General features: G+C 38.3%; 1 protein-coding gene across 3 annotated transcripts in view; it reads left to right on the top strand.

Annotated features, from left to right (window-relative positions):
- CRIM1 (cysteine rich transmembrane BMP regulator 1) overlaps positions 1-14,156 on the top strand; it is a 175,866-nt gene that overhangs the window by 35,018 nt on the left and 126,692 nt on the right. Inside the window, exon 2 of one of the 3 annotated variants that reach the window (XM_041404142.1) lies at positions 4,504-4,581. The exons of the other annotated variants lie outside the window; for them this stretch is intronic. The gene's annotated coding sequence lies outside the window, so the exon portion shown is untranslated. The remainder of the gene's footprint in view (positions 1-4,503; positions 4,582-14,156) is intronic. 3 annotated transcript variants of the gene reach the window in all.

Genomic DNA, 14,156 nt, shown 5'->3' with positions numbered 1-14,156 from the left:
CAAACATGGTTCTTAATGGCTTGAGAGACTTTATTTTAAGCAAACCTCTGCTTGCTTATCTTACAAATTTCTCATGCGTTAACAAAAGCAAAAATACTTTCTGAAATACTAGCTGCCCCCTCTGCTGCACAGCTGTTGAAAATTCTAAATAGTATTTTGCTTTTCTGGTGCTGTCATTCCTGGTAAAGCTTGATCATGTTAGAATTATTGATGTAGTTAATAGTGAACCTTGAGAAGCAAACAGGCTTTCTGTGTAAATTTTTTTTATTAAACATTCATAGAAACATATGTTAACCCCAGTAAGGACTGAAGTAAATGCCATGCTGTCTCAGGGTAGTATTTTGGAGCTTAAATCTCTAAGGAGTTTCCATCACTCCAAGTTAATTTTAGCTATGAGACAGAAAAATTCAAGGGACAGAAAACTTAAAGCCATCTATTTGAATACTGAGAGACAGATGCTGCTTCACAAAAGTTCACTTATGAACTGCTTTTGTCCTGAAATGCCCATCGTCAAGATGTTAAGTGATACCAGGCAAGCCTGCACACAGTGGTGTGTATGTGGGTTTTGTTAACCTGCAAAGGGACTGAAAGCTCAAATGGGATTGAGTAAGAAATGCCATGATGCCTGTTGATGGGAACTTTGACTAAGCAGGCGGTGTGACCAAAAATTGGAGGATTTCTATAAAAACAGAATAAATAGATTATAAAGATTATAAATAGATTATAAAGTTGACAGCTTAAGGTCTGTGTGAGTATCAAAGGAGAAAGGCTGAAGGTGTGGTGCACAGGAAGGTCGAGGAATGGAAGTAACAAAAGTGTTAATAATGTAACTGAAGAAGATAACTGTGTGTGTGTAAGTTGTGTGCAGTTTTGAGAAGAGGAAAAGGGAAAAGGTGAAGAAGGCAGTAACTAAATGAAAGCCTGGCTCTGTAGCTAGGTGAGAATAAGACAGTCTTGAGAAGGCTGCAAGATGCTTGAGCTGCTTGAGAGCGGTTGAGAAGAACGCCTGTCACTGAGAGTGGAAGAGTGTCACTCGTAAGCAAAGTTGTCTCACTGGATGATGAATCACTGACAGGGAAAAGTACAGAAGATACAACTGAGCAAAGTGAAGAGTTAAGTATTAATTCTCTGGGGCAGAAAGGTCAGCTGTGGATTTGGAATTTAAGGGCTCTGTGCTTTGATTTTGACAGAAACATGACATCTAACAGAAGTGATACTGCCATCCTAGAAAGTCACTGTAGTGTTAAATACCTGTTGGAGGACTTTTGGCAGCCTGGTGGTTTACAAATGTGTTCAGAGAGCATTTGATGAGATAGATACTGAAATAGTGGCAAGGTAGTCTGTCAGGGTAAAGAACTGCAGTATTGCCCACTTACAAGCTTGTTTTTCAAGGTCAATGGATCTGTGTGAGGAAATGTTCCTTCTATTATTGTAATTAATTTTATATTGATGGGCAGTGAGTGAGTGGGAGTAGCACTAAAAGCAATGTTAGAAGCATTGGTTAGGTGTTTGAAGGTATTTTGAGAACTTCTTTGTAGAGCACCTACTGGGTCAAGGTTTTTGATTGCATAGTGTGGGTTAAGTCTTCAGTGCCCTGGGATATGTTTTTGGGTTTTTTTTTTAACCTGCTGGTCTTCATACTTAAAGAGTCATGTTTTATTAAGCTTTAAAATTTTGGAGGTAGTCAGCTTCTGACTTCAAACTGGGAATCTTTAGCTCCTCTTCAGTTATCCTAGCTAATTCCATGTGCAAATGTTCTTCATTTTCATAGGGGTGTTGTGCCTGTTGGAATGGCAGGAAGGTTGGGTACACTTCTATGTTCCTTCTGTTCTTACGCAAGCTTAATGCTTGTTTTGTTCCCCATTTAATGTAACTCCTAACTTTGCTTTGCCATGGTTTTTCTGCTTGTATTTTGCTGGTAAATGTCTTACCACAATTTTGATTTAGTGGTTTTTTAAGCACTGTCTGAAAAATACAGAGGCCCAAATGTAAATATATGTCTCTTTCTGGATAAATGAAACTATGACCTTTTCATAGAATCAGAGATTCACTGAATGGTTTGGGTTGGAAAGGATCTTAAAGATCATCTAATTCCAACCCCCTGCTCTGAGCAGGAACACCTTCAACCATCCAGCCTGGCACTGAACACTTCCAGGCATGGTATATCCCCAACTTCCCTGGGCAACTTGTTCAAATGCCTCACTGCTCTCAGTGTAAAGAGTTTCTTTCTAATGTATAATCTAAACCTATTCTCAATTTAAAGCGATTCCTCCTTGTCCTGTCACTACATTCCCTTCTAATTTGTCCCTCTCCATGTTTCTTGTAGACACCCTTCAGGTAGGCTCCCCGAAAGACTTCTCTTTTCCAGACTGAACAAACCAAATTCTCACAGCCTTTCCTTACTGTAGAGGTGTTCCATGCCTTTCATCATCTTTGTGTCCCTCCTCTGGACTCAATCCAGGAGGTCCAAGCCCTTCCTGTGCTGGCACCCCAGAGCTGGATTCAGGGTTCCAGGTGGGTCTCAGCAGAGCAGAGGGGCAGAATCCCCTCCCTCCCCTGCTGCCCACGCTGCTCTGGATGCAGCCCAGGACACGTTTGGCTCTCTGGGCTGTGAGTGCCCATGGCTGGGGCATGTCCAGCCTCTCACCCACCAGCACCCCCAGTTCTGGGCAGGGCTGCTCTCCATCTCTTCATCCCCAGCCTGTGCTGATACCAGGGGTGCCTCAACCCAGGTGCAGAGCCTTGCCCTTGCTCTTGTTGAACCACATGAAGTTCCTTTGGACCTGCTTTTCCAGCTAACATTTTGAGCCATCCCTGTGAGTATCCCTCAGGAATACTCCTTGGCAGTCTGTAAAGAAGAAACTCCATTCCTTCAACACTTTCTTTCAACACCTTGGTGTTGGGGTGTTATTTGGGCCATGCTTACCTTGAGTGAAATGAGCTTGACAGGTATCTCAGGTCAATAATTCTAAGAGGTGTTAGAATTGATGTGTTGTCTTTATTTCACACACAGGATGTTTTCTGTGGTTTAATTTATTTTATCAAATAGTGACAATTTTTCTCATTTATTATTGTTTCTCATTTCACCCCTCCTTCCTAGGTAGCTGTAGTTCCTGGATGCTTACAACTACCTGTAATATGATGGACAGAGCTAAAATAGAAAAAGCTATTTTTTAAAGCTTTTGAGTGTTTTCTGTAAAAGATTGTAAAATGTGACCATCCTTGAAAACTTTATATCATTTGTGGAATCAGTGGGTAATTTTTGATTCTCAGCTCCTAAAAGATGGAATTTCAAAAACTTTATTTAGAGGAACTTTCTTGTAAAGAAAGTTAACATCAAAGGAAGGTGAACCTCAAATAGAAAGATGATCTCATTCTTGTTTTCTCTCATCTTATGTATCATCACATCAACCTCTTGTCTGTAGTGAAGCTTTTTATACCTCTAAGTTACACAAAGATTGAGTTTCAAATGTGATAATGCCAGTAACTTTGGCAACTGAGATGCCTGTCACTTTACTTTAAAATAAAAGCCACCTTTTTTGATAAAACAGTTGTAATAGTTGTAAAAAGCGTGTTAGAAGCATGAAATCTTATGACAACTTTGTCATGTGTCCTCATTTTAGACAGGTAAATTGTCTTAAATTGGCTCACACAGTTCCTAAAAACAGTGCTTTGCACTAGTCAATACATTTTATATTCCTCCTCTTCAAAGGCTTCTGAAAATTGATAATTTTTCCCCTTCTGTACAAAGATTAAATCAATTTTGCAGATACTTTCCTGAATTCCAACAAAAGGAATAGGTAAGTATAACATGCTTGCCCAGGCCCTTTTTAAAAAGCTGTGTGTATATAATGCAATCAAAGAACTTACTGATACACATCTACAGACAGAATAGTTTAATGTTGGAGTGATGCATATAATCTTTGTGTGATCATTCTCTGGAGATTGCATCAGTAGAGAAGCATAAGTCCTTTCTTATCCTTTGTCTTCAGAGGGCAGTAGCCAATGCAGCTAAATACTGCAGACAGTTGAAGTTTTGTTGCCTAATAGCATGTGTTCTTGCCATAGCAGGACCAGTAAGTGTCTGTAATAGCAGTAAGTTCTATTCCTGTGTAACTTGCTACACCCCATTAGGCTTCAACAGTTCCCCTCGTGTTTAGATTGCACAGGTTTGGATGCATGCCTCAGGTGTGCATGTGGCCTCTGGTAACTGTTTATAGCAATCTTTCTTTTCTCTCTGATTTCTTCAGCAGAGATTCCTACATAAGAAATGTGTGGCAGGGGAGAAAGAGATCTCAACAAGCCAATGCTTCTCTCTAGCCTCCTATTGCATCAAGCAGTTACTTTCCTTTTTTCTTCTTCATTATGAGTTGGTGAGAAGGTTTTTCTGGATTTTCACATGCAGTTTAGGTAGCTGTGATATGGAGGTGTGGCTGAGATAGAAGTGCACAGGCTGGTACTTCCCTGATGACCTTGATTGACAATTCTTTTGCTTCCTGGTAGGTGGGAGCCGTAACTCTTAGTATAAGGACTCTGTTGTAGGCTGGAGGAAGAGGAAGACTGCAATAAAGAGGATAACTGGTAAGTAACACTTATTCCCCTCCCATAGAAGTCCTCCCAGTTTATGCCAATTGTTCTGGAAAAAAAAAGTTTGATTCTGGATGAAAAAGGCTCATTCCCAGAAAATGTTCTGTATTATCTAGTGACATATCTTAAATGCTCAGAACATCAGAGTAGCTAAGAATAGTTGTTTTAAGCTTTGAGGGTGCAAAAGGCAGTCTCAATATGAAAGGCTTCAGAGTATTCAGAGTATTTCCAGTGTATTTCTGGATTAAAAGTGCTCAAATACAATGTTAGGAAGTGTATTAATTTTTGCTGTGGGTGAAGAGCATGGTTTCCATGCAAAAGGGATGTAGGCATTTTAAAGCTATGTCTGCTGTTTGTCTGTACAGCATTTTGATGTTGTAGGCAAACGTATGTTAACTAATTGAATTGCCTCTGATATGTGTTTGGAATGATGTATTTCATTCTATTACTCTTGAAATCTTTAAGATTTCTGGGTGATGGTAAAGTAGGCTTGAGGATGGATTGCTTGGTGTTTGGATATTGGTATCAGTAAATCCCTATAAAATAGCACATGTATTTGTAACCAGAGGAAGAGAAGGGTGAAAAAATGACAGCTACATGTCTTGTCCATCTGTACTTGAGCAAAATGAGTTGTGCCACTTAAAATTGGTATATGTTGCCATTAGTGTAGCCTTGAAAAGCAGGTGACTTCTCAGTGCTTTGAAAATTATTGTGTTGAAAATGATTCTCAATGATGAAAATTACTAGTTTTACGTACAGCATCAATGTTGCAGTTTTTTTGGTGTTGATTTTCAGTGTAAAGTGCATGAGCATGATTACTCAGAGTAGTCATCATGTGCCAGAGCTGGCACTAAAAATTATTGGAGAGGTTTCAAGAATTGTCTTGATTGCCCTTGGCTGCCTGATAAGTTTCATAAGGTATTAGAAGGTAATGATAGCACATGGTAAAAAATCTGGTCACAGTAAACAGGGAAATTTACAGTGCTTGACAGGTAAATTTTGCAGTGCTTTTGCATGTGTAGTCACAAAAACAGGTTGTGGAATGCTCATTCGTTGAGCGGTGGTTGCCAACCAATGAGTGGGCAATGAGTTGGGGTAAATTTATGTTTTCAGAACATAAGTCTCCAGAAGGCCTTGAGAAGAGTTAGTAAGGCAGTTATGCTGACAAAGAAATCGGCTTGGCCAAGTAATTTTTTTACATTACTTGCTCTAATCTGCATGGTGATAAAAAACAAGCTACGGGCAAAGCAGGATGACAAATAGATTACAAATGAGTATCACATGAGTTTGCCTTAGGATCTTGAGTATGCAAGGATAAATGGTTCCTTTCTACAAGATAGAATAAAGCATTGTTACAAATTAAAATTGCTGTTCCTTGCATCTTTCAACAGTACTTTAACAAGAATGGGAAACATTGGAGGATGAGACATACTTGGTTTGTTACTAGGCTTTTTGTTAAATAAGTAAATATAAACTAATCTTGTAATCTTTGCAAATGCCAAACTTTTACTTGACCTCCAATTACATGGAGGCATTGCCTTCAAAGAGTTTTACTTAAAAATCAGTTGATTCATAATTTAATACTCCCATTGATTTTATTGTCATCAACTTTGCAAGAGTGTTATTTTTGGCAACATTACTGTGCTGTCGTAGATTTCCACCCTTCATGCCTTGAAAGCATATTAGTGCCTTAAAACCATATTAATGCTTGATCAGACTTTCTTAAGTTCAGCTCTATATGCATGTAGTCTGGTAGCTCAGCAAGTATAGAAAGACAGAATGCATTAAGTTTTCTGTAAGTGTGGCAGGGTTCCTCCTAAGCCCCTTGAAACAGATATGTTCTTTCTACTTCAATTTCTTAATCTGAAAAAATGCTATGTATGTTTGTGAGCTTAATAAAAATAAGAGTGTGCTCATGTATTTTAGTGTGTCTAATAACCAAGCCAGTTGAGGCTAAAGGGCCAGGCTTACTGGGCTCTGAAGATAAATGGAGTTATCCCACAGTTGATTTTAGTGGACAGTTAATTTTAGTGAGGTTATTTGAGCTGAAAAGAAAAGAGTGATTACTGGCATCTTCTTGCAGCTATTAAAAGTCATAAATATTTAACTTGTATCCACTTTCAGATGTCTTGAAGGAAAAAGAACCACTTTGGCTACATGTGTCAAATGAAGGGCGTTGCTGTAAGTTACACAGTGACCCTTTCAGGAACAGTTTGTCTCTTGCACTGAGGCTACTGGGAGAATGTCCATTAGTAGTTCTAGACGTAAACAGCATTGATTTCTGCATCGGTATATCTAGTTAGTACCCATGCCATCTTACTTCTTCTGATTGGGAGCAAAGGGCTTGATAGTCAACTGCAAGAAGCAAACAGATTCAATGCAAGACAGGTTCTTTTTTAATTTTCTCTCTTTTGTTAGAAAACATGAGAAGTCTGCTTAATTGCTTTCTTCCTTCTTCCTACTCCTCTGAGTTTTTCAGAAAATTGTAGTGGTAATATTCTTCCAGGTTTCTGTGCAGCTTCTATTTCCCATTCCACCTTTTTCCTTATGATTTGGAAAAGTGGCATTTCCCCACTCTGGCAACAGCTGATTTTCCTCTTCAAAGGAATGACATGGATATAGTGAATAACTTCTACTTATGTGTGAAATTTCCCATATGGAGATGATCAAAAGACATTAATTACAAAATAGTGTATGATGTGATGTGGAAGTGCCATAGTTACTGGTATTCCATTGTATGCACAGGAACCTTTAGCAATCTGACTAATAATTGATAACTTCCAGATGATTATACCTAATGGTGATTGTTATATATTATGCATGGACCTTAAAATTAAAAAAATTACTCTAAGACCAGAAATTGTTTCAAATGTATATTCTACTTAGAATGAGGGAGAAAAGGCAACTGGTTAGTTAGGAAAAATTTGAAGTTTTGCAGCAGTAGAAAATAGTTGGTGACTGATGTGGAATGAGAAGTAGTGCAAAGTGATTTAAAAATGAAAAAAAAAAACCAAAAAAAAACCAACAAAAACCAACCCTAAGTCTTAAGTGATGAAGCATGCAGCCAACTTCCTAAGAAACAAGAAATGCCCACTGTAACGTTGTACACTGGGCTAAAATGATGTTTGTTAAAGAAAAATCTCACACATAATGCAGAAGATTGTTTAGAGCTAAGAAGTAAATGTAGCTGAAGTAACATTTTGAAAGTGTGATGTTTGCAGGCTGCTTTCCACGGAGACAGATTTGGTGTTTGACCACGCTTCTGTGAAGCACATTTTCCATTTGTTGAACAGGAGTGGCACTTGCTGCAATTTGTGACTGTGTTGTGCCCACTCTCCCACTGGGCATTTCTCTGAAGAGTTGTGTGCTGCTTTCTTTGTAGCTCCAGTCAGGCACTTGGAGCCAGCAGTTAGCGCAGCACTGCCAATAAGGGTCACCTGCTGTCGTCAGGGCTGTAGCCACCATGCTTTGAGGCTGGTAGTCTACCGTGTTATTCATTGGGTAGCTGCTCTTGCTTTCCTTAATCTTCTTTTTTGCTGTCACTGTAGCCTTCAGAAGTCCCTGTGGTTTTTATTACCGCTATTTCAAATACAGTTTTGGTTTTCTTGGTGGCATCCTGGTGTGTCTGAGCAATTGTCTTTGAGTAGCCCAACTCCACATACACTTTATTTTGAGTTTATATAAATTACTCAGGAAGTGCCTGGGAAAGGTCAGGTTTGCTTAGGCTGTTGGTTATTTTATACTGAATATGTGAACTGGTCTACACTGTAGACTGAAAAAAACTTTAGCTTTTTTTACAGGGACAGTAAATTTTAATAAATATTTGTGGGGTTATCTATCTTTCATGTACATGAGCAGAGGGAAAGAGGCTTTTCTAAAACTCAGTATTAAAATTTTGGTGAAAAGCGTTGTTGTAGTCTGCCTTTGTTCCCAAGATATTATGGTACATTGTCATCCTTGATGACATTGTATGGAGAAAAATATTCATGGTTGAAGTACACTTAAGAGCTTTAGCAAAGCAGCATTTGATAAATTTTATCAGTAAAACAAACAAAAGGCCAGATGATGAGCATTTGGGAGTTACTTGCTTAGTGCCAGTCCTAATTGAATTGGTTTTGGCATTGACAAGAAATTGGTCTTATTCCAGCATATGTGAAAATCTATGAAAGAAAATGACAACTATTGTCTAGAAGTTTAAGTATCTTTTCATGCTTTCCTAGTAAATTCAAGCATTCAGAAAGTTTTATTAACTGTTTTGAGCAGAGAATGTGCTATACATAATGAAGGCAATCAAGAGAGCGATGTTGTGCCTGGATGTGTGACTAATAAACACTGCAGGGCAGAGCAGTACTTCCCACAGTCAGTTGTTCAGCCAAAGGTTCAGATTAAAGCATTTTTTTGAGGCTTCTTTTGTGGAGATTTACCACCTTGTGTGTACACTTAAGGGAAGAACTCTGTGCTTCATAGCTCTTCTTCCGTTTGATTTTTTTGCATTGACTTGGTAATCTGTAGTCTCCTCATTATTTTCATTGGGTATAATTTACTGCAACAGTTCTTCATGCTTGCTTTATTAAGTAGGTGATAGGAGCTGTATAGGTGGTTCATGAGTCATATACTGTTAAGCAAAATAGGAAAGAAGGGTGGTAAAAAGTGAGTTTGTTTTTATAATGTTGATGATTATTCACTTTGCTCTTCAGGAGTACTGAACAATTAACACTTGCTTAGCAAAGACTTAATAATATAATAAAGCAGGACTTCAAGTGCACTAGAAGCTGAAACAGAGGTATGGGACAGCAGCATAAGTATAATGAAGGGCAATGCTAAATGCTAGAATGTTGGATGTGCAGTACCAGTACATTGGGATACTGTGCCATGAAAAGAGTAGATTTTTGAATTGCAATCAGTTCTGGAAGTGGTAGGATACATATTAATGCTTCCACATGATTGAGTTGTGCAATAAGTAAAGTATATTATATATGTCCAGAGAAACCAGGAGTTTCTGACCCTGCTGCTTATATTTTGGAGGGAGGCAAAAGAGAAAGAAATCATTAAGGGAGGGGGAGGAGGGGAGACTAAAAACTGATTATTTAGTGAACAATGTAATGACTGAAAGTCCATTGGGATGCAGTTGAAAGGGCATACTGCAATTAGATCATTTGATGACCTGGAATAAAAGATTTTCCCTGAAGCTCTGCTGAGAGTCAAGGTTTTCATTTTCCTTCCTTCATTAGTTTTTCCTCTTTCCAAATATATATACATGGCATCTATTCATATTGACATTTCATAAATAGGCATTTTAGCTCTGGTAAATCATAATTGTTACTTCATATATCTCCTACTTTTTATGATCAATCTCTTGTGGCAATCTCTGCACAGAGAAGTAAATGCAGGTTTTTGCAGTTTCAGAGCTCCCTGTTTTTAAAGTATGTTTCAATGTGTGTATCAGTCATATTTTTAGGATGTGAAAGAACAGTTTATGCCATTTAAAACTTTCTGACTTGGAGTGTAACATAGTCAGATCTAGAAGTAGCTTACAGGAAAATAGTGCTCTAGAAACTGCATCATTCAAGGAAATTTGGCACTTTATTTTTACTACATCCTTAACATTTAGTTTTTCATGCAGTTGCATTGCTCATTAATTATAAATTCCTACTTCTGTGGTTTCTTAAGAAGAGGTCTTAAGATTTTAATTGATAGTTCATCATCTTAAAATCATACTCCAATTCATAGTTTCTAAATTTTTGGAAGAATGTTTATGAATTGGAAGGAGAAATATTTTCAGCACCAAGTGGAACATTTTTGAGAGGACAAGCCAAGACACAATGGAGAAAATGCTTAGTACTCATTTTGTGGATTCCCCTGTTAAATTGCTAATCATGTCAAGCTTCACCTTGTGCTGCAGTACAAATGTGGAGAGTATGGTGCTGCTTATAACAGGTTTAACTCTGAAATAGTAGAAATCAATTAAAACCAGGCACCTCTTTCTTGGATATTACTATAAAAGAATGGGAGATCTTATATTTGGAGTAGCAGTTTTTGTAAGGTTATTAATTATGCCTCATCTCCTACATAATTTTAGTTGATAGAATTCAGCATACTTTCGGGTTACTGCATTTTCCAGCACCAGATTCTTGTATCGTAAGCCAGAAGATACCATCCAATCTGAACTCCAGCTTAGAATGACAACTATAATTTTAGCCAGTGAAACTTAATTGAAGAGATTAATAGCAAGATTACTCATATGCAATAACCAGTGAAAATACTCAGATGCAGTAGACACCATAAACCATAGACCTGTTCCTTATTCTTTCCCAAGAAAAACCTTTAAATTGAAATCAGGCCTTCCTTACTCTAAGTTGAAAATGGGCATTCAGGCTAGTTGTTTTCAGATTATATAATAAAAGCATGAGTGATAGATAAAAAATTGCATGTTTGTAACATCAAAAATTAAGCTCTTAATAATTTTAACATTTTAGAAAGAGAAGCCAAGAACCTTTTTCTCCTTGTTGTAATGGATTTTCTGGTTTGGATGCTTTGAGGTAGAACTGTCCTGTACCATGCTTACAGTAAGTCTCCCAAAATGCTATGTTTTCACTTTAAAATAGGTTATGTAAGAGTACAAAATATAAAGTCAAACTGCACACCACAAGAACTCATGTCTGCTTGGCAAAGTGTTAACATTAATAGTTTAGAATCAGAGCTATCTATTCTGTCTTGCAGAGATTTGCTTTCCAACCAGGCAGTTTTCACAGGCTTTCTGATTCATGGTAAGCCTTTTCAAATCCCTGCCGAGACCTTGATAAGATCCTGCTGTCTTTTCCACATCTGTGGCTGGTTTGTTCACCTGTGTGTGCCTTCTCAGGGGTCTCCTGTGCGCTGGGATCCTGGGCTTGCTCTGTCTCTGTCTGTCTGCTGTCTCATCCTGAGACTGTGCCAGCTTCCCCTGGCTGGGTATGGTTAGCTGCCTCCAGGGAAAGGGACACTTTCTGTCTTTCATAAGATCTCACCTGAAAGAGCTCAACACACTGAACACAGCAAACATGCAATCCTCTTCATGGTTCTTCACCAAATGCTGAATGTTTGTTTAATTCACGAATAACTCACTCAGCACTGAGTGCTACAAGTGTAGCGAGCTCTGAGTGAGCAAAGCACTGCCCTGGGGATACCCCTGCACATTCTGGGATACCTGACTTCCATACAGGAAGAGCACAGCTGTCTTAATGAGCACTTGACAGGTTAATCTGTTGTCTCTCCTTTCTGATATGACTGTATGGGAACCTGGCAGAATTCCCTGGTGACTGTGGTCTGCCTTGGGCTGTTGCAGTGGCCCCTCAGCACTGCAGTTTATAGCTCGCTTACAGGGTAGTTGCTTTGTGGTGAACCATAGGAAGCCTGGCTTGAGACTGTTGCCAGCTGCTGTTTCCAGTGCTGGTACAGCTCTAGAGGCAGGAGAAAGGCAGGGTTCTTCTACAAATAGTAAGGCCAAGGAAATGACATAAATCTAAAAATCAGTTATCTAAAATAAACCGCATCTTTTTCCATTGCAATTTTTCACTAAGGCTTTGTAATAATAACCCGTTCCCAAGTGTTCTGTTTCTGAAGGACATTTTACTTCCACAAGGAATTAGCATCTTCAGCCAAAGCTTGAACTCTCCCTGTGATTATTAAATATGAGACGAATTCCCTACCAGTCTCTCCTATGCTGAGGACTTCAGCTCTTTTTTTGAGGCATAGTCAACCGTTCTGTTCTCCTGCCCTGTCATCTATCACGCTGTTTCAAAGTGCATACTTACCAGCTGGTTTGCATTGAAAGCTTAATTTTCTTGAAATTTGGCTGATGTGACTGGACAGGAATCTTGAATTACAGAATATAGCAATTTTAATATTACACCATCAGCATAGTCTTGTGCTGTAGTCATGTGCTCATGAATAGTTCTTTCACTTTACCTACAGTATGTATAAAAAACCAATATTTATTTGTTGTTTTGAGTTGTTGTGATCAAATATAGCAGTTACATAGCTTGATAATTGTGGCTAGCAATAAAGACAGCCTGCATATGATCGCATGTTTTGAGGTGGTGTTGCTTTTTTGATTTTTAAAAGGGCATTGCCATAATCCAAGCCTGGATGAGCATCTCAAATTACATTAAGGGTTATACAGATTAAAAACAAACATCTTTTTCTGTTCAACTTATATAGAAAGTAAGCACAGGATACCAACAAACGTATAACTGCAAAGAATCAGTGGAAATCTGGTTAGCATGAAGGCTAGCATTTGAAATGTAGCAGTGACATGATTTGTATTTGGTATCTTAGCAAGACCTTAGTAAGGATCTAGAGATAATGACACTGTGGGACAGTCTAGCAATCTGAGGGTGGCAGCTGCACTTTTTGTGAGAGTGACCATTTGTCCTTCAGCCTCTCTATTTAATTGTTATCTTTCCTTTTTCCATTTTTGCTTAGGTTATGGTTACAGTGAGACAGAAGTAATTTAGCTGAATAATTATGCTACTTGAATATTCATTACTTGACTATTAAACAGGTCATTTTAAATACAGGTCATTTAAAATTATAGATTGCTTTAGCATGGCAGTAAGCCAAACCTTTCCTTAGGTATTGGTGTTAGACGTGCATTTCGCTTGTTTTTGTTTGGACTTGCTCTTAGTGCATAGCTCTTGGGTTTTTTTAATCAGTTCAAGAACCTTACTAATGGTAACTAGCTTGTGCTCTTAGGAGAAGGTTCCTAGATGTGTTTGTAACTTTTTTAGAATTGGAAAAGTTCATTCTAACTTCTTCAGTGTGTTCAGTGTATAAAGATAAGTGTTATGGTTATTTTATTACAATTCTGTAACAGGAGGAAAGATCCCATTGAATAAGGTACATACCTGGATATTAAAGATGAAGGTGTAAAAGATCTAGAGCCTGCAAGCTAAAACTTAAGAAAAAAATTCATTAATGTTAAGGCTAGTTAAGCTTTAAAATAGTATTTTTCCTGTCACTTGCAGTTGTAAAGTTAAGCTCTGGGTAACTTCCTAGAAAAGATTCATAGGCTTAATTGGAGACAATAGCTACTTTTTTGTTTGTTTTGGTGGGGTAGTATGTGAGTATTACAGAAGTCAATTTATATCATGCCAATTCTTCCACTTGCTATTGAAATAGTTTGGGGATCCATGTGTATGAATGATTACAAAATTTATTTTGAGTGTAAAGCAAGGGAGTAATGGTCTACACTAGTAAAGACATAGTCTGGACTAGACAGCATGGATTCACCATGGTGAAGTCATGCTTGACCAACTCAATAACCTTCCATAATGATAGGACTGGCTTGGTAGATGAGAACAGTGGACAGCTGCCGACCTTGGCTTCAGTAAGGCTTTTGGCACTGCTTCTAATAAGATCCTCATAGAGAAGCTGGTGAAATATGTGCTGGCTAAGCAGACAGTGAGGTAAAAACTGGCTGAATGGCAGGTCCACAGAGTGGTGGTCATTAGTTCAAAGCCTAGCTGGAGTCTGGCAGCTAGTGGTGTACCCAGGAGTACTGGAACCAGTCCTGTTGAACACCTTCATTA

The sequence above is a fragment of the Onychostruthus taczanowskii genome, unplaced genomic scaffold (genome assembly GCF_017590055.1).
Source record: "Onychostruthus taczanowskii isolate IOZ18803 unplaced genomic scaffold, ASM1759005v1 scaffold21, whole genome shotgun sequence".
Classification (NCBI taxonomy): Eukaryota; Metazoa; Chordata; class Aves; order Passeriformes; family Passeridae; genus Onychostruthus; species Onychostruthus taczanowskii.
This window is presented reverse-complemented; position numbering and strand designations above follow the sequence as displayed.